Source organism: Scardinius erythrophthalmus (assembly GCF_964197995.2).
Source record: "Scardinius erythrophthalmus genome assembly, chromosome: 2".
Taxonomy (NCBI): Eukaryota; Metazoa; Chordata; class Actinopteri; order Cypriniformes; family Leuciscidae; genus Scardinius; species Scardinius erythrophthalmus.
Window position 1 is genome coordinate 12,326,712 of NC_138222.1, and position 21,682 is coordinate 12,348,393.

General features: G+C 43.4%; 1 long non-coding RNA gene across 1 annotated transcript in view; it reads left to right on the forward strand.

Annotated features, from left to right (window-relative positions):
* Positions 1-21,462, forward strand: part of LOC308684263 — a 72,047-nt gene extending 50,585 nt beyond the window's left edge. Inside the window, exons 7-8 of the long non-coding RNA XR_014029334.1 lie at positions 17,972-18,094; positions 20,629-21,462. This is a non-coding gene — a long non-coding RNA (uncharacterized lncRNA). The remainder of the gene's footprint in view (positions 1-17,971; positions 18,095-20,628) is intronic.
* Positions 21,463-21,682: the final 220 nt, after the last annotated feature.

Consider the following 21,682-nt stretch of genomic DNA (forward strand, 5'->3'; position numbering starts at 1 on the left):
CGACCTTTGTTTATAAAACAAAATTTTTCTCAATCTCTGGGCCATACAGGTCTGGCAGTACGCAATGCTCCCTCATTCCCAGCCCTGCTTCCACATTCACCACAGTCCTTACTTCATCATGCCCAAGAAAGGCTGTGGGTTATGGCTGATCTTGGATCTGTGAGTTTTGAACAGAGCCCATCACAAGCTCCAGTTCAAAATGCTGTGCATCCTTTGGCAGTCAGATTCAACAGAGGCATCTGAATCCAGGCCCAGTACTCAAGTGCATGCCAGATGCCCCATGTGTTGTGATTCCCCCTTGGTAATTCTATATGTGTATTCTTCCACAGTACAGTTTCCCTATCGGTAAACCTTTGTCTTTCCCCGGGCAAATTTGCTCTGTCTCATGTGAACTGCTGTGAACTGCTACTGTCAAGTGCTGTGTCTGTAGCAGTTCCATCCCTGTCTAGGTAGAACCTACCATAGAGGCCTTTCCAAATGTAGCACTGCCTACAGGTAGGATGTGGCATCCTTAGCGTCCATCTCCGTTGGACTAGGTATGCTTCCCCAGCAATAATAACACTAGTCATGGCTGAAAACTTGAGAATTGAAGCACTCTTCCCATGAAATGAATGTAAAAGGAACTACGACTGTCTCTATGGTGAGCCCTGTCACTTCCATCCCGTTGGCATGGAGGACTAACATGCTGGGCTTATGTGGGGCACTGGGTAGGTTAGGACTCAACGGGAGCAGTTGCCAAAAGGGTAGGCTGCATCTTGCCAGCATCTGCATCTCCATCACTCATAACACAGTTCAGTGGTTGTGGCACTTTACATAGGAACCACAACTGTCAGTCAACATAACGTTGTAGTGACTGACAGATAGGGATGGTCTTGGTTACTGATGTAACCCTCGTTCCCTGATGGAGGGAGAGGAGACGTTATGTCCTACCTGCCACCACCCTGAACCACCACTGAATGGCCTGGGCCCTCATCTCACCTCCTCAGTGTAAACCTGAATGAGTTGATGCGTTCCGCCATCTTATATACCTGAATGTACGGGATAGTGGCTTGGCATGCAAATTCCACTAGCCAATTCCATTGGCCGTTTTTCTAAAACTCAGAGGTGATTGGGGTTCCCAAGTGAGAACCCATTTACTGACAACACTGTCTTCAGAACACTGCAGTTGTCTCAAAATAATCACGCACTGAGGTTTGCAGTGGGACACTTGCTTCTGATGATTATATTAAATTAAAATGGCATAAATATTTTATCTGAGATCAAATGATCTTAAAATCCTCCCATTTTATATTTTTTGACTTATTTGTTTTTGTATCCAGCATTTTTTTCTTTTTTTCTTTTCTTTTCAGTTCCATGTCTACTAATGTACTTCGCATCTGATGACGTTTGTAGAAGAACAGAAAGTTTCTCTTGATGAAGCAGCACTTCTCTCAGACGTTTGTCTGTCACGACTCAAAGACTCCAGCAGGATTTCAATCTTCCCAAGAGACCACAGAAAGTTTTGATGCATATTTAGCAGAAGGTTTTATGGCAACTTATTTCTGAAAATTTCTGAAAATGTTTCAGGTTGTCAGTTTTGCTTCGTCAGAGCATCAGAGAAAAAAAGTTGTACAGGTAAGTCTTTTTTTTTACACCTGTGATGGCTTTTCTGTGGGTCTAAAAATGCCTAGAAAAAAAGGTTTCAGAGTGACAGCAGTTCTTCAATGTCTGTCTTGACTTTATAAGTTTTGATGATGCTATTCGACTTCTCAGAGACTCACACACTGTACACTACATGAACTGTCTAAAACTAAAGACGGACACACACATCAGATATCACTCTCTTCTTCCCTAAATGAATGCACACACGCACACAAGCAGCACAGCAGTAATGACTTTATGAACTTCTTCACTTATAAGATTGATATCATCAGGAAGAAAATTATAACTATGCAACCGTCTACCACAGTATCGCATCAGGGAGTGCATTGTAGTCTCCATAATGAAAAAATCGATTCATTCATTACTATAGGAGAGGAAGAATTTTCTAAACTCGTTAAATCATCTAAATCGACAACATGTATGTTAGACCCTATATCGACTAAGCTACTGAAAGAGATGCTTCCAGAGGTCATAGATCCTCTTCTTAATATCATTAATTCATCTTTGTCATTAGGATACGTACCAAAAACTTTTAAGCTGGCTATGATTAAATCGATTGTTAAAAAAACACAACTTGATCCTACAGAATTAGTCAATTACAGGCCGATCTCGAATCTACCTTTTCTGTCAAAAATACTAGAAAAGGCTGTATTTTCACAACTATGTTCCTTTTTAGAACGAAATGATATCTGCGAGGATTTTCAAACAGGATTTAGACCGTACCATAGTACTGAGACAACTCTCATTAGAGTCACAAATGATTTACTCTTATCATCCAATCGTGGTTGTATCTCTGTATTAGTGTTACTCGATCTTAGTGCTGCATTTGACACTATCGACCACAACATTCTTTTAAATAGACTCGAACATTATGTTGGCATTAGTGGAATTGCATTAGCATGGTTTAAATCATACTTATCTGACCGTTATCAGTTTGTAGCAGTAAATGAAGAGATGTCTTATTGATCACAAGTTCAGTATGGTGTACCACAAGGCTCAGTACTAGGACCGTTGCTGTTCACTCTGTACATTCTACCCTTGGGAGATATCATTAGGAAACATGGCATTAGTTTTCACTGTTATGCTGATGATACGCAGCTCTATATTTCTTCACACACTGACGAAATTTACCAATTCACAAAATTAACAGAATGCATAGCTGATATAAAAAACTGGATGACTAGCAATTTCCTACTACTTCATTCTGAAAAAATAGAGATTCTTATTATTGGACAAAAAACTTCCTCACGTAATAATCTAATCTAGAATCCTGAGTAGGGAACGGAGACGTTACGTTGTGACAATGAATGGGGTTTAGCTTAGAAAGCCTCTCAACTTTGAGAATACAAAAGGAGCCAATGGCAAGAAAATGCCATGGGTCTGCAGAATTTGCATAGCGTAACTCCTCCCCACCTCGTGGGTATATAAGGAAGTACGCTGGCAACATGCAGATATGTTTCTTCGCTGAGGAGCCGAGACTGAACTCCGGCGTTCCAACGGAAGTGGCAGGGAGACGTAACGTTTCCGGTCCCTACTCAGGGAACAAGGGTTACATATGTAACTGAGACGTTCCCTTTCATAGTCACTACGAGCTACGTTGTGACGACGAATGGGGTTCCCAGTCTAATAACGCCACCTCGGCTGTCTTCCAGTGTCCTGCGTAAGTCTGAACTCCCTGTCGTGATACTGGCACGGACGGAGGACTCCTACTTAACACAGGAATACCAAGGTACACTGGGAAGCATATCTCAGTGGAAATATGCAATTATTGCCTGCCCGAAGGGTGGAATGTTTCAACCCCAGGGGGGGCAAGGTGGCTTGCCAAGGGAAAGACACATGCTCTGAGAGGCTTACAGTGGAAATACACATGTGGGGGTCGCCCAGAGGGGGAACCATGCACATGGAGGCACCTAGCCAACGTGAAAGCTGCCGGTGGCATAACTCTGGCGTTGACGTCAACAGTGCTGGAGGAACTCAGGGCTTTTCGGGGAGGCTCACCTTAGGAGAATATCACACATATCCAGTCCGTGGAGTGGAACAGCGAGCAAGCGAAGACACCTGAGCAGATCCTAGTAACGGCTGGTTGAAGCGAGTACATGAGAGGACACTGGCTCAACTCGGAGATTGTAGAATCTCGCGAATGTGTTGGGTGTCGCCCAGCCTGCAGCTCTGCAGATGTCTGTTAACAAGGCGCCATGCGCTAGAGCCCAAGAGGATGCCACACTCTGGGTGGAGTGTGCTGTCACTCCAAGGGGGGCACGGTTGACCTTGCTGCTGGTATGCCAAAGCAATGGCGTCCACTATCCAATGAGACAATCTTTGCTTGGAGAGAGCCTTTCCCTTCAGCTTCCCACCATAACAGACAAAGAGCTGGTCTGAGGTCCTGAACTCTGCATTCTGTCTACGTAAACACGGAGGGCGCGTACTGGACAGAGCACTGCCAAGGCTGGGTCTGCCTCCTCCAAGGGCAGTGCTTGCAGGTTCACCACCTGATCTCGAAATTCCAGGCACGCTTCGTCAACGGAAAATGCCTGCAGGTCCCTTACCCTCTTAATGGAGGCCAATGCAACCAGGAGCACTGTCTTAATTGACAGGAACTTAAGCTCCACTGATTGCAGAGGCTCAAAGGAAGCACTCTGCAGGGCAGTTAAAACCACTGAGAGGTCCCAAGAGGGAACGAGAAGAGGGCAAAGAGGATTCAGTCTCCTCGCTCCTCTCAGGAACCTGATGACCAGGTTGTGCTTTCCCACGGACTTACCCTCAACTGCGTTGTGATGTGCGGCGATAGCGGCAACATACACTTTCAGGGTGGAGGGAGACAGCCTTCGCTAAAAACCCTTCATGCAGGAAGGAAAGCATGACACTGATCGGGCATTTTCTGGGGTCTTCTTGGTGAGAAGAGCACCAGGTGACTAAGAGGTTCCACTTCAACACGTAGGCATGTCTCGTGGACGATGCTCTAGTGGAAGTGATGGTAGCCACCACCGCTGGTGGTAGGGTACTCAAACCTGCCTCGTCCCGTCCAGGAGCCACACGTGGAGGTTCCAAACATCGGGACGAGGGTGCCATAGGGTGCCCCGTCTCTGAGAAAGGAGGGCCTTCCTCAGAGTAATTGGCCAGGGAGGTGCTGTCGCGAGGAGTACAAGTTCAGAGAACCAGGTCCGGTTGTGCCAATGATGGGCAACCAAAATGACCTGCTCCTTGTCCTCCCTGAACTTGCACAGGGTCTGTGCAAGAAGGCTCACTGTGGGAAATGCATACTTGCGGAGGCCCCGCGGCCAGCTGTGCGCCAGTGCATCCATGCCGAGCGTGCCCTCGGTCAGGGAGTAAAACAGGTCCCAATGGGACGAGTAGTGGGAGGCAAACAGGTCTACCTGCGCATCTCCGAACTGATCCCCAAACTGATCCTAAATCAGCTGAACCATCTGCGGATGGAGTCTCCATTCTCCAGGGAGAGGCTAAAGCCGTGAGAGCTCATCAGCTGCACAGTTCAGGTCTCCTGGGATAAGTTTGCTGCTTAGCCTTGGCCGCCCTCCTGCGACCTCCTCCTACCAGGAGGTAGGAGGTAGGTAGGAGGAGGTCCTCCTACCAGGACCTCCTCCCCCTCTCTGGGCCGGTGAAGGCTGCGGAGCAGGAGGGAGAAGCCACAGGGAGGCGGCTTCGGCGGGAAGCAGACACGTACGGATGACCGTCGGTGCAGAAGGGCCTCAGTCTGCTTCGGGGGAGTCGAAGACCACACTTGTGGACATCACCTGACCCAGGGATCACGCAGGTACCGATGTCGCCCATAGAGCGAGGTCAGTACAGTGCGAGGCGGATCGACCAGCACGGACATGGGAGGCATAGCGTCCCTGCGTGGGGGCGTGGTCGAGTTTCTGTGTTCTGTCAGTGTTGGCCAGGGAAGGACCAGCATTCCACGACGGCCAGGTTTGACAGAACTTCCAGGTCAGCACTGCCTCGAAGGCGAAGACGACACACAGCACTGCATGCCTGTGCCACGACAGTGACAGAGAACATACAGACCATGATCGCCGCGACAATGAGTGCAGTGAAGGCGGAGGACGCTAGCAGGCCACGATAAGTCACAGGAACTCTCGCAACCTGGAAAGGCCTTTCTTCCCGGACGTGCATCAGGACGCCTCCAGGTTGCTCCGTGCCCAGGAACCAATCATCCAGCCAACGCTTTCAGCTGCCCGGGAAAGCATGGCCGTCAGCTCTGGATCTGACTCGGCTAATGCTGACACTCCCGAGGGAGGCAACGCAGTCGAATCCCCATTTCCAGAGGAATCAAGCCCACCTTGTGATGCTGTGAGTGACATGACATCATCCGACGGAGCCCCGAATGAAAACACTGAGTCCCCGAGAGGAACCAGGCACACACGGGAGCTCCATGGTTTGTGATGTGGAGGGGGGTGTGGCCCGAGGAATGACTCGTTGGTTATTGTGCCACACCGTAACCCTCAGATCATCCTGGCGTGATTAAGCCCAACACGCTAAACAGCGCTAATGGCCGTTAGGCAGATGAATCATGCACCCACATCCAGAAGACATACGGGCGAGCCGTCTTGAAAAAGACGTGCCACGTGCAGCTCTTTTAGAGAGAGGAAAAAGCTCAGCAGAGTGTTGAAGCGCCCAGGGAGAAGCACACACTGTCGGCAGATCACTGCACAGACCAGCAGCAGGCAATATGATCTCGCTGGAACGCGCCATTGCACCAACACACTGGAGAGCCGCTTGTCTCGTAGAGTGAAGATAATTCAGAATGGCTTGTGGGAGTGAAGAAAACTCTTGGCTCCAAAGCGAAAACATATCTGCATGTTGCCAGCGTACTTCCTTATACAGTTGTGGTCAGCATTAATGGCACCCCTGGTAAATATGATCAAAAATGGCTGTAAAAAATAAATCTGCATTGTTTATCCTTTTGATTAATTTTTTTTTGCAAAAATCTAACCTTTCATTGAAGTAAAAGAATTGAAAGTGGGGGGTAAATCACATTATAAAATAAATGCTTTTCTCCAAAACACGCTGGCCATAATTATTGGCTCCCTGTTATTAAATACTTTTCGCAACCTCCTTTTGCCAAGATAACAGATCTGAGTTTTCTTCTATAATGCCTGATGAGTTTGGAGAATAACTGACAAGAGATCAGAGACCATTCGTTCATACAGAATCTCTCCAGATCCTTCAGATTCACAAGTTCATGTTGGTGCTTCTTCTGTTCAGTTCACCCCATTCATTTTCTATAGGGTTCAGTTTAGGGGACTGGGACGGTCGTGGCAAAAGCTTAATTTTGTGCTCAGTTACTCATTTTTGTGTTGATTTTGATGTTTGTTTTGGACCATTGTCCTGATGGAAGATCCAACCATGGCCCATTATAAGATTTCTATAAGATTTCTGCTTTGTAAGTGATCAGCAATATTTTAAAATTAATGCAATGTTTAATAGGGAGCCAGTGCAGTTTTGACAGAACCAGACTAATATGGTCATACTTCCTGGTTCTGGTAAGAACTCGAGCTGCTGCGTTTTGAACTAGCTGTAGTTTGTTTATTAAGCGTGCAGGACAACCACCCAGTAGAGCATTATAATAATCTAGCCTTGAGGTCAAGAACGCATTAACTTATTGTTCCGCATTGTCAATGAGAGCATATGGCGTAATTTAGATACATTTTTAAGATGGAAAAATGCAGTTTTTAGACACGTGACTTTCAAATGAAAGATTGGTATCAAAGAGCACACACAGGTTCCTAACCGACGACGAAGAATTAACAGAGCAGCCATCAAGTGTTAGACAGTATTCTAGGTTATTACGTGAGGAAGTTTTTTGTCCAATAATTAGAATCTCTGTTTTTTCAGAATTTAGAACTAGGAAATTACTAGTCATCCAATTTTTTATATCAGCTATGCATTCCGTTAATTTTGTGAATTGGTAAGTTTCGTTAGGTTTTGAAGAAATATACAGCTGAGTATCGTCGGCATAACAGTGAAAGCTAATGCCATGCTTCCTAATGATATCTCCTAATGGTAGCATGTACATAGTGAACAGCAGTGGTCCTAGTACTGAGCCTTGTGGTACGCCATACTGAACTTGTGATCGATGAGACATCTCTTCATTTACTGCTACAAACTGATAACGGTCAGATAAGTATGATTTAAACCATGCTAGTGCAATTCCACTAATGCCAACATAATTTTCGAGTCTATTTAAAAGAATGTTGTGGTCGATAGTGTCAAAAGCAGCACTAAGATTGAGTAACACTAATAGAGAGACACAACCACGATCGGATGATAAGAGCAAATCATTTGTGACTCTGAGGGCAGTCTCAGTACTATGGTACGGTCTAAATCCGGACTGGAAATCCTCGCAGATATCATTTCTTTCAAGAAAGGAACACAGTTGTGAAGACACACAGAGGAGGGCAAAGACAAGCTTTTTCTAATATCTTTGACAGAAAGGGTAGATTCGAGATCGGCCTGTAATTGACCAATTCTGTAGGATCAAGTTGCGTTTTTTTAACAAGCGGTTTAATCATAGCCAGCTTAAAGGTTTTGGTACGTATCCTAGAGACAAAGATGAATTAATGATAGTAAGAAGAGGATCTATGACCTCTGGGAGCATCTCTTTCAGTAGCTTAGTCGGTATAGGGTCTAACATACATGTTGTTGATTTAGATGATTTAACGAGTTTAGTAAATTCTTCCTCTCCTATAGCAACGAATGAATCAAATTTTTCCTCAGGGACACTACAATGCACTGCCTGATGCGATACTGTAGTAGACGGTTGCATAGTTATAATTTTCTCCCTGATATTATCAATCTTATAAGTGAAGAAGTTCATAAAGTCATTACTGCTGTGTTGCTTGAAAATTTCTGGGCTCGAAGCTTTCTTTTTCGTTAGTTTAGCCACCGTTTCAAATAAATACCTAGGATTATGTTTATTTTCTTCTAATAGGTTTGAAAAATAAGCAGATCTAGCAGCTTTTAAAGCCTCTCTGTAAGCAATCGAGCCATGAAATGTGAAATACCCCTAGTTTTGTGTTCTTCCAGTTGCACTCCATTTTTCTGGCTGCTCTCTTAAGGGCCCGATTGTGTTACAATGAAGTGCTCATTGTACCACAGCGTTGGACTATTTTCTTTAATCTTCTTTAAGCGCAACGGATCAACTGTGTCTAAAGTGCTGGAAAAGAGAGAGTTGAAAGTTTCTGTTGCAGTATCAAGTTCTTCTAAGATATCTGGGATGCTGAGATGGTGAAACTGATCAGGAAGATTATTGATAAAGCAATCTTTAGTGGCAGAAGTGATAGGTCTAACATATTTGAAACACGGAGTCGGCTTTGCAGCCTTGGCTAAATTAAGTTTACACGAGACTAGATAATGATCTGAGATGTCATCGCTCTGCTGCAGAATTTCAACAGCATCAACATCTATTCCATGTGATAATATTAGATCTAGAGTATGATTACGACGATGAGTAGGTCGTGACACGTGTTGTCTAACTCCAATAGAGTTTACAATGTCTTTAAATGCCAAAGCCAATGCATCTTTTTCATTATCGATGTGTATATTACAATCACCAACAATTAGTACTTTATCTGCAGTCAGTATTAATTCTGATAGAAAGTCCGCAAATTCTTTGATAAAATCTTCATGGTGGCCTGTATACAGTAGCCAGCACAAATCTCAAACGTGATTTATCATTTATACTATATATTTTTACATTAAGTACTAACACTTCAAAAGAATTATATTTAAAACTTGATTTCTTAGTGGTTTTGAAAATATTTCTATAAATTACAGCAACTCCTCCCCCTTTGCGTTTCAGACGACGCTCATGTTTATAACAGTAATCTTGTGGGGTGGACTCATTTAAAGTAATGTAATCGTTTGGTTTTAGCCAGGTTTCTGTCAAACACAGCACATCTAGGTTATTTTCTGAAATCATATCATTAACAATGAGTGCTTTTTAAGTAAGCAATCGAATATTCAGCAACCCAAGCTTTAGCATTTGCTCATCTGTATTATAGCTGTTTTTTATTTGTTGAACATCAATTAAATTTTTAACCATAGATGGGTTTAAACGTTTTTTGGATTTCCAAATTCGGGGAACAGACACAGTCTCTATATGATGATAGCTAGTTGAAAGAGGCTCTATGTGATGGGATTTATCTGACCTGGGTGACGCGAGGCCGCTAGCAGACGGTCGGTTTAGCCAGTCTGTCTGCTTCCTGACCTGAGCCCCAGATTGTCATGTTTGAGCTCTAAGACTATGTGCCATATTACTAGAGAGAAGAGCAGCACCATTCCAGGAGGGATGAATACCATCTCTTTTCAACAGGTCAGGTTTGCCCCCAAAACTTTTCCAACTGTCTATAAATTCTATATTATTTTGCGGACACCACTTAGACAGCCAACCGTTAAGAGAACACAATCTACTAACTATCTCATCACTCCTGCGAACAGGAAGGGGGCCAGAGCAAATTACAGTGCTTGACATCGTACTTGCGAGTTCACACACCTCTTTAATATTAATTTTGGTGATCTCTGACTGGAAGAGTCGAACATCATTTGTGCCGACGTGAATAATGATCTTAGAGAATTTACGATTAGCATTAGCCAGCACTTTTAAATTTGCTTTGATGTCAGGCGCTCTGGCTCCCGGCAAACATGTGACTATGGTGGCTGGTGTCTCTATTTTCACATTCCGTGTAATAGAATCGCCAATAACTAGGGCACAATCAACAGAACTCTCACTGGGTGTTTCACTGAGCGGGGTAAATCGATTTGTTATGGTAATCGGAACGGAAGAGTGTTTTTTTTATCCGCGACTAGAGCGATCCCTCACTGTCACCCATTTGCCTGGCTGCGCAGGCACTAATTCAGCCGGAACCGAATCATGTAAAGAGTTCACTATGCTAGGCGCATCCAAAGCATCTAAAGCTCTAGCACTCTTACTATCCTCAATTAAAGTTTGGATGCGTGTCTCTAGTTCTAAAATCTTCTCCGTCAGCCTAACTGTCTCCTTGCATTTATCACATATAGATCCTATATTGCCAGCAGAGAAGGCTATGCTAAACATGTGACATGAAGTGCAGGTGACAATAACAGGACAAGACATTACTCACCGTGTTTGTTGAGTGATTCTTACTCACCTGAGCTTTTTATGAACTCAAAGGCGCGGGCGCGCGAGAGAAAAATAAATAAATAAAAATAGCTGAACGCGTTAACAGGCTTGCGAATTACTAGCGTGTTGTGCTAGGAGTAACGGAAGCTAGCGATGTCAGGTTAATCTGAGATGTTGGGTAAGCTGTATTTAGTAGTAGTATAAACAACTAGAAATTGTAGTAAATGATGGTTCAAAACAAGGAAATACGAGGCTAAGAGGGAGCTTACAGCACCGAAGCAAACACACTCACAGCAGGCAGCGAGGCAGACAGGAGCAATCGATCCACAAGAGCCAGAGCAGTTCTTCAATGAAAGGTTAGATTTTTGCTAATTTTTTTAATGAAAGATCAAATGCAGATTTGTTTTTACAGCCATTTTTGATCATATTTACAAGGGGTGCCATTAATTCTGACCACCACTGTATACCCACGAGGTGGGGTGGAGTAACGCTATGCAAATTCCACAAACCCATGGCATTTTCTTGCCATTGGCTCTTTTTGTATTCTCGAAGGTGAGAGGCTTTCTAAGCGAAACCCCATTCGTCGCCATGACGACCACGAAAGGGAACCCGGGTGTGCTCTTTGATACCAATCTTTCATTTGAAAGTCACGTGTCTAGCATCTGTAAAACTGCATTTTTTCACCTTAAAAATATATCTAAATTACTTCATTGCTCTCAATGAAAAATGCAGAACAGTTAGTTTATGCGTTCATGACATCAAGGCTATATTATTGTAATGCTATTATGGGTGGAAGCAGACACACTCTGTCAGTTCAAATCTAGACTAATAACTGGATACATATTCTGAATGTTCTAATCCAATCTGACTTCTGACCTGTAATGCTGCATGGATCATAATCATCCACTGTTCGCTCGTTGGCCAGAGGAGAACTGGCCATTGTTCTCCCATGGTTCCCTTTCGAAAGGGAACTCTACACTACGTCAGAATGACGCTATGGGGAACGCCTCAGGCGTGACAGGTGTCTGAAATAAATATCAACTCACGTCAATTATGTTGACCGGCGACAGCCCGTGAATCATCAGCTTGATTGATTAACGCGCAACCTGGATGTATAAAGGGAAGCCTTGCATACATGACAACATCTTTTCGTCTTCAGGGACTGTTTGTCTGTATTGAGAATATCGCTGAAGCGCGCGGGAGGCTCTCGAGAGAGCCTCTTGTGCAAACTGTGAGCGTTTTTTATTTAAAAATGCTCCGCTTTCGCGGATCCTTTTCTCGAGGGAGGAGGGTTCAGCATCTGAGCTGTGGTGCGTGCGATCTGTGAAACAATACTGTTTGGGTACGAGGCGTTCACAGTCAGTTCCTAAGGGTGCTGGCAGTGTTCATTAAGAAATATCTCGGCGCGCGTGAGAAAGAAAAAATCCGTGCGCTGTCGGATGTTTCAACCTCGCACCTGTTGACTTTCTTCTCGAGGGATGAAAGCCAAATATTTTTTAACGGCTCTTTTCTCGCGCTTGCCGAGGCAGTGTGTAGATTACGAGAACGTATAAATGTTAAAACAGTATTCTCTGGTGAGTATGGCTGCATTTAATTCTATGAATTAAAATGATGGAATATTATCTGACTTTTAAGAAGTTAGATATTTAGTAATTCAGCCTATCATCCAGATCGCGTTATCCAGTGTTTTTGGCTGCATTTTAATTGAAAAATGAGCAGTGAACAAAAAGAGCAGGTGTAATTCTGGTCTTTTTGTAAAATGTGAAATTAACATATTTCTGTTTCTTTTCAGACCACATCTCCTGTTTTAGAGTCTGGGGCAAAATGTTATGGGAGTAAATCTAAAGATTTTTTCAATGGTCAGGTAGTAGGTCTTAACAGGCCTCCTTGACCAGACAGTCCCCATTTTGCAACCGGACAGTGCTTGGGCCTCCCTGAGGTGAGCTCCCAGGAATTGACTGTCAAGGAGTAATGTGGTTATCAGGTTATAGGCCTCACTAGGCCTTCCTGAATATGAGCTTCCACATACTATGGTTAAATGAGCTCCCACATATTATGGTTATCAGGTCATAGGCCTCACTAGGCCTTCCTGAATATGAGCTCCCACATACTGTGGTTATCAAGTTATAGGCCGCTCCAGGCCTTCTTGAATATAGCTCCCATATAATGTGGTTATCAGGTCATAGGCCTCACTAGGCCTTCCTGAAAATGAGCTCCCACATACTGTGGTTGAATATGAGCTCCCACATTCTGTGGTTATCAAGTTATAGGCCTCACCAGGCCTTCTTGAATTTAGCTCCCATATAATGTGGTTATCAGGTCATAGGCCTCACTAGGCCTTCCTGAAAATGAGCTCCCACATACTGTGGTTGAATATGAGCTCCCACATTCTGTGGTTATCAAGTTATAGGCCTCACCAGGCCTTCTTGAATATGAGCTCCCACATACTGTGATATGAGCTCCCACATTCTGTGGTTATCAAGTTATAGGCTTCACCAAGCCTTCTTGAATATGAGCTCCCACATACTGTGGTTATCAGGTCATAGGCCTCACCAGGCCTTCCTGAGTATGAGCTCCCACATACTGTGGTTGAATATGAGCTCCCACATACTGTGGTTATCAGGTCAGAGGCCTCACCAGGCCTTCCTGAATATGAGCTCCCACATTCTGTGGTTATCAGGTCAGAGGCCTCACCAGGCCTTCTTGAAAATGAGCTCCCACATACTGTAGTTGCCAGGTTATAGGCCTCACCAGGCCTTCCTGGTTATGAGCTTCCACATGTCAGGTTACAGGCCTCACCGGCCTTCCTGAATGTGAGCTCCCACATACTGTGGTAATCAGGTTACAGGCCTCATCAGGCCTTCCTGGTTATGAGCTCCCACATACTGTGGTCGCCAGGTTACAGGCCTCATCCGGCCTTCCTGGTTATGAGCTCCCACATACTGGGATATCAGGTTACAGGCCTTACAAGGCCTTCCTGAATATGAGCTCCCATACACGGTGGTCGCCACGTTACAGGCCTCGCCAGGCCTTCCTGGTTATGAGCTCCCACATACTGTGGCGCCAGGTTACAGGCCTCACCGGCCTTCCTGGTGATGGGCTTCTACATGTCAGGTTGCAGGCCTCACCCGGCCTTCCTGAATGTGAGCTCCCACATACTGTGGTCATCAGGTTACAGGCCTCATCCGGCCTTCCTGGTTATGAGCTCCCACATACTGTAGTCGCCAGGTTATAGGCCTCACCAGGCCTTCTTGGTTAGGAGTTTTCACATGTCAGGTTTCGGGCCTCGCCGGCCTTCCTGAATGTGAGCTCCCTCATACTGTGGTTGTACATGAGCTCCCACATACTGTAGTCGCCAGGTTATAGGCCTCACCAGGCCTTCTTGGTTAGGAGTTTTCACATGTCAGGTTTCGGGCCTCTCCGGCCTTCCTGAATGTGAGCTCCTACATACTGTGAGCTTCCACTTACTGTGGTTATCAAGTTATAGGCCTTACCAGGCCTTCTTGATTATGAGCTCCCACACACTGTGGTTGAATATGAGCTCCCACATTCTGTGGTTATCAAGTTTTAGGCCTCACCAGGCCTTCTTGAATATGAGCTCCCACATACTGTGGTTATCAGGTCATAGGCCTCACTAGGCCTTCCTGAGTATAGCTCTCACATACTGTGGTTGAATATGAGCTCCCACATTCTGTGGTTATCAAGTTTTAGGCCTCACCAGGCCTTCTTGAATATGAGCCCCCACATTCTGTGGTTATCAGGTCAGAGGCCTCACCAGGCCTTCCTGAATGAGAGCTTCCACATATTTTGGTTGAATATGAGCTCCCACTTACTGTGGGTATCAAGTTATAGGCCTCACCAGGCCTTCTTGAATATGAGCTCCCACATACTGTGGTTATCAGGTCATAGGCCTCACTAGGCCTTCCTGAGTATAGCTCTCACATACTGTGGTTGAATATGAGCTCCCACATTCTGTGGTTATCAAGTTTTAGGCCTCACCAGGCCTTCTTGAATATGAGCCTCCACATTCTATGGTTATCAGGTCAGAGGCCTCACCAGGCCTTCCTGAATGAGAGCTTCCACATATTTTTGGTTGAATATGAGCTCCCACATGCTGTGGTTGTCAGGTCACAGGCCTCACTAGGCCTTCCTGAGTATGAGCTCCCACATACTGTGGTTGAATATGAGCTCCCACATACTGTAGTTGCCAGGTTATAGGCCTCACCAGGCCTTCCTGGTTACGAGCCTCCACATGTCAGGTTACAGGCCTCACCGGCCTTCCTGAATGTGAGCTCCTACATACTGTGGTCATCAGGTTACAGGCCTCATCTGGCCTTCCTGGTTATGAGCTCCCACATTCTGTGGTTATCAGGTCAGAGGCCTCACCAGGCCTTCCTGAGTATGAGCTCCCACATACTGTGGTTGTATATGAGCTCCCACATACTGTAATCGCCAGGTTATAGGCCTCACCAGGCCTTCTTGGTTAGGAGCCTTCACATGTCCGGTTACAGGCCTCGCCGGCCTTCCTGAATGTGAGCTCCTACATGCTGTGAGCTTCCACTTACTGTGATTATCAAGTTATAGGCCTCACCAGGCCTTCTTGAATTTGAGCTCCCACGTGCGGTGGTCGTTAGGTCACAGGCCTCACCGGCCTTCCTGAGTTTTAACCTTCCACAATTAGTGGTCACCAGGCTTTAGGCCTCTCCGGCCTTCCTGGTTATGAGTTCTTTCATGTCAGGTGGCAGGCCTCACCAGGCCTTACTGAATGAGAACTCCCACGTATTGTGTCTATCAGGTTGCAGGCTTCTTCTGGCTTTCCTGATTATAGGTTCCCACGTACGGTGGTTCCCTGGTTACAGGCCTCACCAGGCCTTCCTGGGTTTGAGCTTTTACATGTCAGGTTACAGGCCTCATCCGGCCTTCCCGAATGTGGGCTCACACATACTGTGTGATGAAGTACGAGCAAACCTTTACTTCATTCCTTTTTGGTACATACGTTCCGTACCTTTTTTAAACCATGCTTATGGTAAGTCACACGACTTATGTCTTGTGTATTTTCTAAATCCATTTTCTATGTGCGTATCGCTTCTGTCCCTTCCTATGTGGCTCAGACCCTGGTCTTACTTCCTGTCGTCACTTTATTACGACAGATGTTTTTCTCTAGCTAACTTCCACATTCTGATGAGCTCCCACACACTGTGGTCACCGTGTTACAGGCCTCACCGGCCTTCCCGAGTATGAGCTCCCACATGCTGTGGTCGCCAGGTTAGAGGCCTCATCAGGCCTTCTTGGGTTCAGAATGGCTAAGTACATGCACTTTCTTTCATGTACTTTCTATTTCCATTTTTTATGGTAAGGGTTGTGCGCTGTACGCTTTTTCCCTTTCTGAAAGTGAGCTCCCACATCCTGTGGTCGCCAGGTTAGAGGCCTCACCGGCCTTCCTGATATGAGCTCCCACATGATGTGGTCGACAGGTTAGAGGCCTCACCGGCCTTCCTGATAGGAGCTCCCACATGCTGTGGTCACCAGGTTAGAGGCCTCACCGGCCTTCCTGGTATGAGCTCCCACATGTTGTGGTTGCCAGGTCAGAGGCCTCACCGGCCTTCCTGAAGGTAAGCTCCCACATATTGTGGTTGAATACAAGCTCCCCCATGTTGTGGTCGCCAGGTTAGAGGTCCTACCAGGCCTTCCTGGAGGTAGCTCCCTTTAGGCCCTCACAGGCCTCCTCAGTGTTTTGAAACACAAACACTGGGTAGATCCATGGATCGAGTAGAGAGACTCCCCTCGCTGGCAAGGGTTGTAAAGCACTATGCTGAGTCATACTCTCCAGGATGTCCCGTCTCTGAGATCCGGGCTGAGTGGTTCACTGCCTGTTTTGCAGTCCCTCGGGTTGGATGCCTTCTTTAGGCAAGTGTCCAGAGGCTCTGTCTTCAGACAGACAGGAAGTGGCCAGACTCTAGTGTCTTATGTAGTGACACCAGGTCAGGCCTGCCTGGTGGTATTTCAGGTGGCACGCTCCCCTGAATAGTGACTGGCTGGGAGTCCCTTGGGCCCCCTAGCCACACTCCCTAGAAGGGACCCCTTCTTTTGGAAGCTGTGGTCCTAAGCCTTTGAGCTGGCCCAGATATACCCCCCATTAACTATGTTCTGGCGGTTTCTTGGTTCATTAGCTTGGGTGATGACCGGTAGGGAGTGCTGTCACTGACAGCCCGATGTGACCTAAGGGTGAGTGGTTCCAGTGTTTTCTGAATTACTGGTTCGGACAGTTGTCACTGCCTTTGGGCATGCACTCCCCTCAGCATGGTGGCGTTGGTATATCGTTCCCCATAGCGTCATTCTGACGTAGTGTAGAGTTCCCTTTCGAAAGGGAACGTCTCAGGTTACGACTGTAACCTATGTTCCCTGAGAACAGGGAACGAGACACTACGTCTTCCTGCCATGCCTCGGGGCCTGCCTGCAACAGTCCCTTCAGACGATAGGATGTTGTCATGTATGCAAGGCTTCCCTTTATACATCCAGGTTGCGCGTTAATCAATCAAGCTGATGATTCACGGGCTGTCGCCGGTCAACATAATTGACGTGAGTTGATATTTATTTCAGACACCTGTCACGCCTGAGGCGTTCCCCATAGCGTCATTCTGACGTAGTGTCTCGTTCCCTGTTCTCAGGGAACATAGGTTACAGTCGTAACCTGAGACGTTTTTTTCTCCATTCGGTCACCTGATGGAGTTTTGGTTCCTTGCCACTGTTGCCTTGGCTTTTGGCTTGCTCAGTTGGGGACATTTAATATTCAACAATATTATTGATCTGCCTTACTTAAGGTGGAAGATGACGCAATTTTCTTCTAGAAACAAACTTTGTTGTATTATTTTCGTGTTACTGTGAAGCTGCTTTGATGCAATCTGTATTGTAAAAAGCGCTCTATAAATAAAGGTGACTTAACTTCACACACACACACACACACACACACACACACACACACACACACACACACACACACACACGTTGTGTTTTTCAGTTTTTTCCTGTATTTTTACATAATGTAGAGTATACGTGAACCACACACACAAACACAGATCATGGAAACTTGACATGCTTAACTGGATTAATGGGTGAATCAGAAAGAGATATTGTCCAAGGTTATTTTCTACAGTGTAGGCTTTGTATTCTATGAGCAAAATATGATTCCTTATTTCTTTCTTTTTGTTCTAGGGTGAAATATGAGCTGGACAAGTTCTTGCAGGTTCACCCAACATCCCATTTGTTGGGGGGAATTCATTCTCCTCTGCAAATGAGCCAGGAACAGTTATGCCTGAACAGTAATATTGATATGCGGTCAGTCCCACCAACACAACCACACTGATAAATATGACAACATGTTAAAATGGACAAACTCCATTTAAATGAACACACACAGTCAATACTGAGATTAATAAAAAGCCAGACACAAATAACATTGTCAATAAGACCTTCTGGATGACGCATGCAGGGTGATGCTGTTCTGGTTTAAAGCTAAAACATGCTTCAAATGCTGTTATACAGTTGTGGATGCTGATTGGCCTATGCAGGATATGGCTATGACATGACACACTTGACCAGTGTGTATAAATCACAGATAAACCTTTTTTGCAGAAGGATGCCACTTAATGAATTTGAAATAAGTAATACGTTTTCATGAGAATTTATGCTTCTAATAGTTCATTATAATTATTGAGCATTTAATAAAAGCATTAAAGAACTAGAGGCTGTGCTGGTGTGTGAATATATTCACTGTATTAAGCACCATTACACATCAAACGAATATGCTTCAAAAGAATATACTTGTGTGAATGTAATGTTTTTTTGGCACTTAATTGCACATTTACACGTGATTGAAATTTATTATAGTTTAAATTTATATTAAATGGAAATAGCTGAACTTTATAGTGTTTTTTTGTCGCACGTAAGTAGTATGTAATTGTGTATGTAATTTCTTAATTCTATTGTCGAAATTTGGTTAAAGTGAATGTACTGACAAGCATTTATGGTAAACTAAATTACACTCAATGTCACTTAATGTCATAATGACATTTATATATGTCATAATGTCATTTATATATGTCATATTTAAATATATTTGTAATTACACATTTGAAATGACAAAGTTGCAATTTAGATCTTTAAATGTAATATCATTCCATTTCTCAGTTACATTGAACTACTGTCCATAGAACTATGCCGTGCGACTGTTGTGTTTCATTGTTTTGTATATGGCAAAATAATTTATCCGTGGGCAAAACGTTTTTTGAATGTTTTACTTCTTAGCTAAATTAAGTTGCCCACCCCACAGTATCATCAAAAATACATAAAAAATTGGACAATGGCTTGAATATACCACTTCACATGATGAACATGGTTTCAAATTCTGAATTAAAATTCCTTTTGATATATATTTTTTTACAGGTCATGAAGTCAAAATGTGAAGGTGTTTAACTGTCCTGGGATTTTAATGAAGAACAGTAATTAAAAAGACATTAAAAGACTCCAGAAGTTCCTGGGGAAAATTGTGTGAAATAGTTTTGTAGAACTATTTTATTATTATTTCTTAAAAGTGAGCAATGATTTGGTTTGATTTTAAAATATAGCAGTGACAATATATGCTATTTGAAATTAGCAACAAATAGTATTTTCTTTACACCACATGCAAATAGCAGTATTTTATTTGCACTGTGTAAATAGTTGCTATTTGTATTTAAATAAAGGCAGATACTTTGCACCTCAGTGAATTGTAGTATTTCATAAAACAGTGCAATAATGACAACAAATTCATGATTATTTTGAATAAAATCATAAATGGATGCTGCTTTATTGGGACATTATTGTCCCTATCCCTAATGCCCTCCCCTATGCCAACTCATTAAACTCTTTATTCACAGTGTTTATATCATTCTTATTTTGTTTGCAGAAATGTTTAGAAATCCGTGTTTCTAAGTTGGGGTGTGTCCAACCAGTTGAGAACCGTAGAATTAAAAAAGTCATGGCAGATTATTAATTAGGTTTTAATTAGAGCTGTAGAATATATGTGATGTGTGTTAAACTTGCAGGAGAATGTAATGACATACCCAATATGCATGTCTCTTGTTGTTTCTGGGTACAGAAAACATTTCTCAAAGTAAAATTTTATACTGAAGTGAACTCTGTAAAAAAGTATTATTGAACATGTAAACAAAGGGTAGCTTTAATTAATAAAAAATAATTACAAAATTTCAAAAGCAAACAGAAATATATGCATGCTATATTCTGTGCAAAAATTGAGAAAAAGTGTTTAAAATCCAAATATTATAGTATAAAACACTTTTTTAAAATAATTTACACAGTTTTATAAAAAAAGTATAAAAAACAGAAGACATACAATTATCAAAATATGTGCAATAAACTGTATCTGAAAAAAAGTTCCATCTTGCTATATATATATGTATATATATATATATATATATATATATATATATATATATATATATATATATATATATATATATATATACATATATATATATATATATATATATATATATATATATATATATATATATGTATATATATAATTATTGTTATTATGAGATTATATAACGTTTATTGCACATATATTTTGATAATTGTATGTTAATTCCTAAATATAAAACATTCAGACACAGTCAATAATACAACTCTAATGTTGTATTTGTAGCGAATACCAGCGGTCACATGACAAAAGAACGAAGGACTCAGACCCGACAGGCTCGATGAACTAATCATAGTCTCTATGGGACTGACAGGAAGAACGAAAGACTCAGACTCAGCCGAACACGAAGACTAGATGAACTAATCATTTCTTTTTCCGGTACTGACAGCATCTCTATGGGACTGACAGGAAGAACGAAAGACTCGGAGGACCCGGCCGAGCCGAACCCGAACTCCCGAAGACTCGAACTAATTATTTCTGTTTCATGTATTGAACCCATGGGATGTTGTGCGCATGCGCGGGTCAACACAAAATGAATGAATTGCTCTCTGAGACAACTCGGTAGACCCAAGTCAAAATGAACGAATCGTTCATGAACGACACATCACTAGTTAAATGGTAGTTTGTGACGTCAGAATCACCAGCGATTTCAAACCACATTTTTGAGACTGTCTTTGGTTCACTGCATGCAGTTTTAAAGAGAACATACTCAATACAATGGTGTTGACTTATGGATTTGCACATGGTTTGTTTTAAAGCATATTAAAAACACCATATAGATAGACATATAAACAACATTAAAAGCTTGATTTTCACCACAGGGGCACTTTAAGTTTAAATAGCATTTTAGTATTTTGGCTTTCATACGTTTTTTTGTTGTTGTTGTTGTTGTTTACATACAGACAGAAGAGTGTATATGTGTGAGTTTGTGTTAATTTCATCACTCAGTCGCACAAACAGCCTCAAGTGGATGTTTCAGCAGATCGACTTGAAATGCAGTAAATCTTCACACTGATTATCTGAGTTGGTCTGTGGGTGTTCCAGATCAATATGAGCCATTTCCCTCTGCATCTAACTTCAATTGATGATCTCATATGTGCATGACGATGTGTTTAATACCTGTATTTAGCAAATGATGTTGGCTGCATTGTATAACTATGCAATGGGTCAGCTGAGAGCCCTGAAATGAAATTTCCTTTGTAATAAAACTCATTTGAGACACAGTCTAAAGTTTGTTTTATATAACCCAGAAGAAATGGAAGTTAACCGTGCACTCGACCGATGTCCTGTCGTGTATTGATGGCCTTGTTTTTCGGCCTTTAAATTCGAGTCGTTGCCTTCTCAGCAGGTGAGCGGCCGCGTTGCTCTAAATGGAAGCTGAGATCACCTCAATCTATTATTCATGAATTTCCCCTGCGGGTGTCACAGGTGAGACGTCCTCT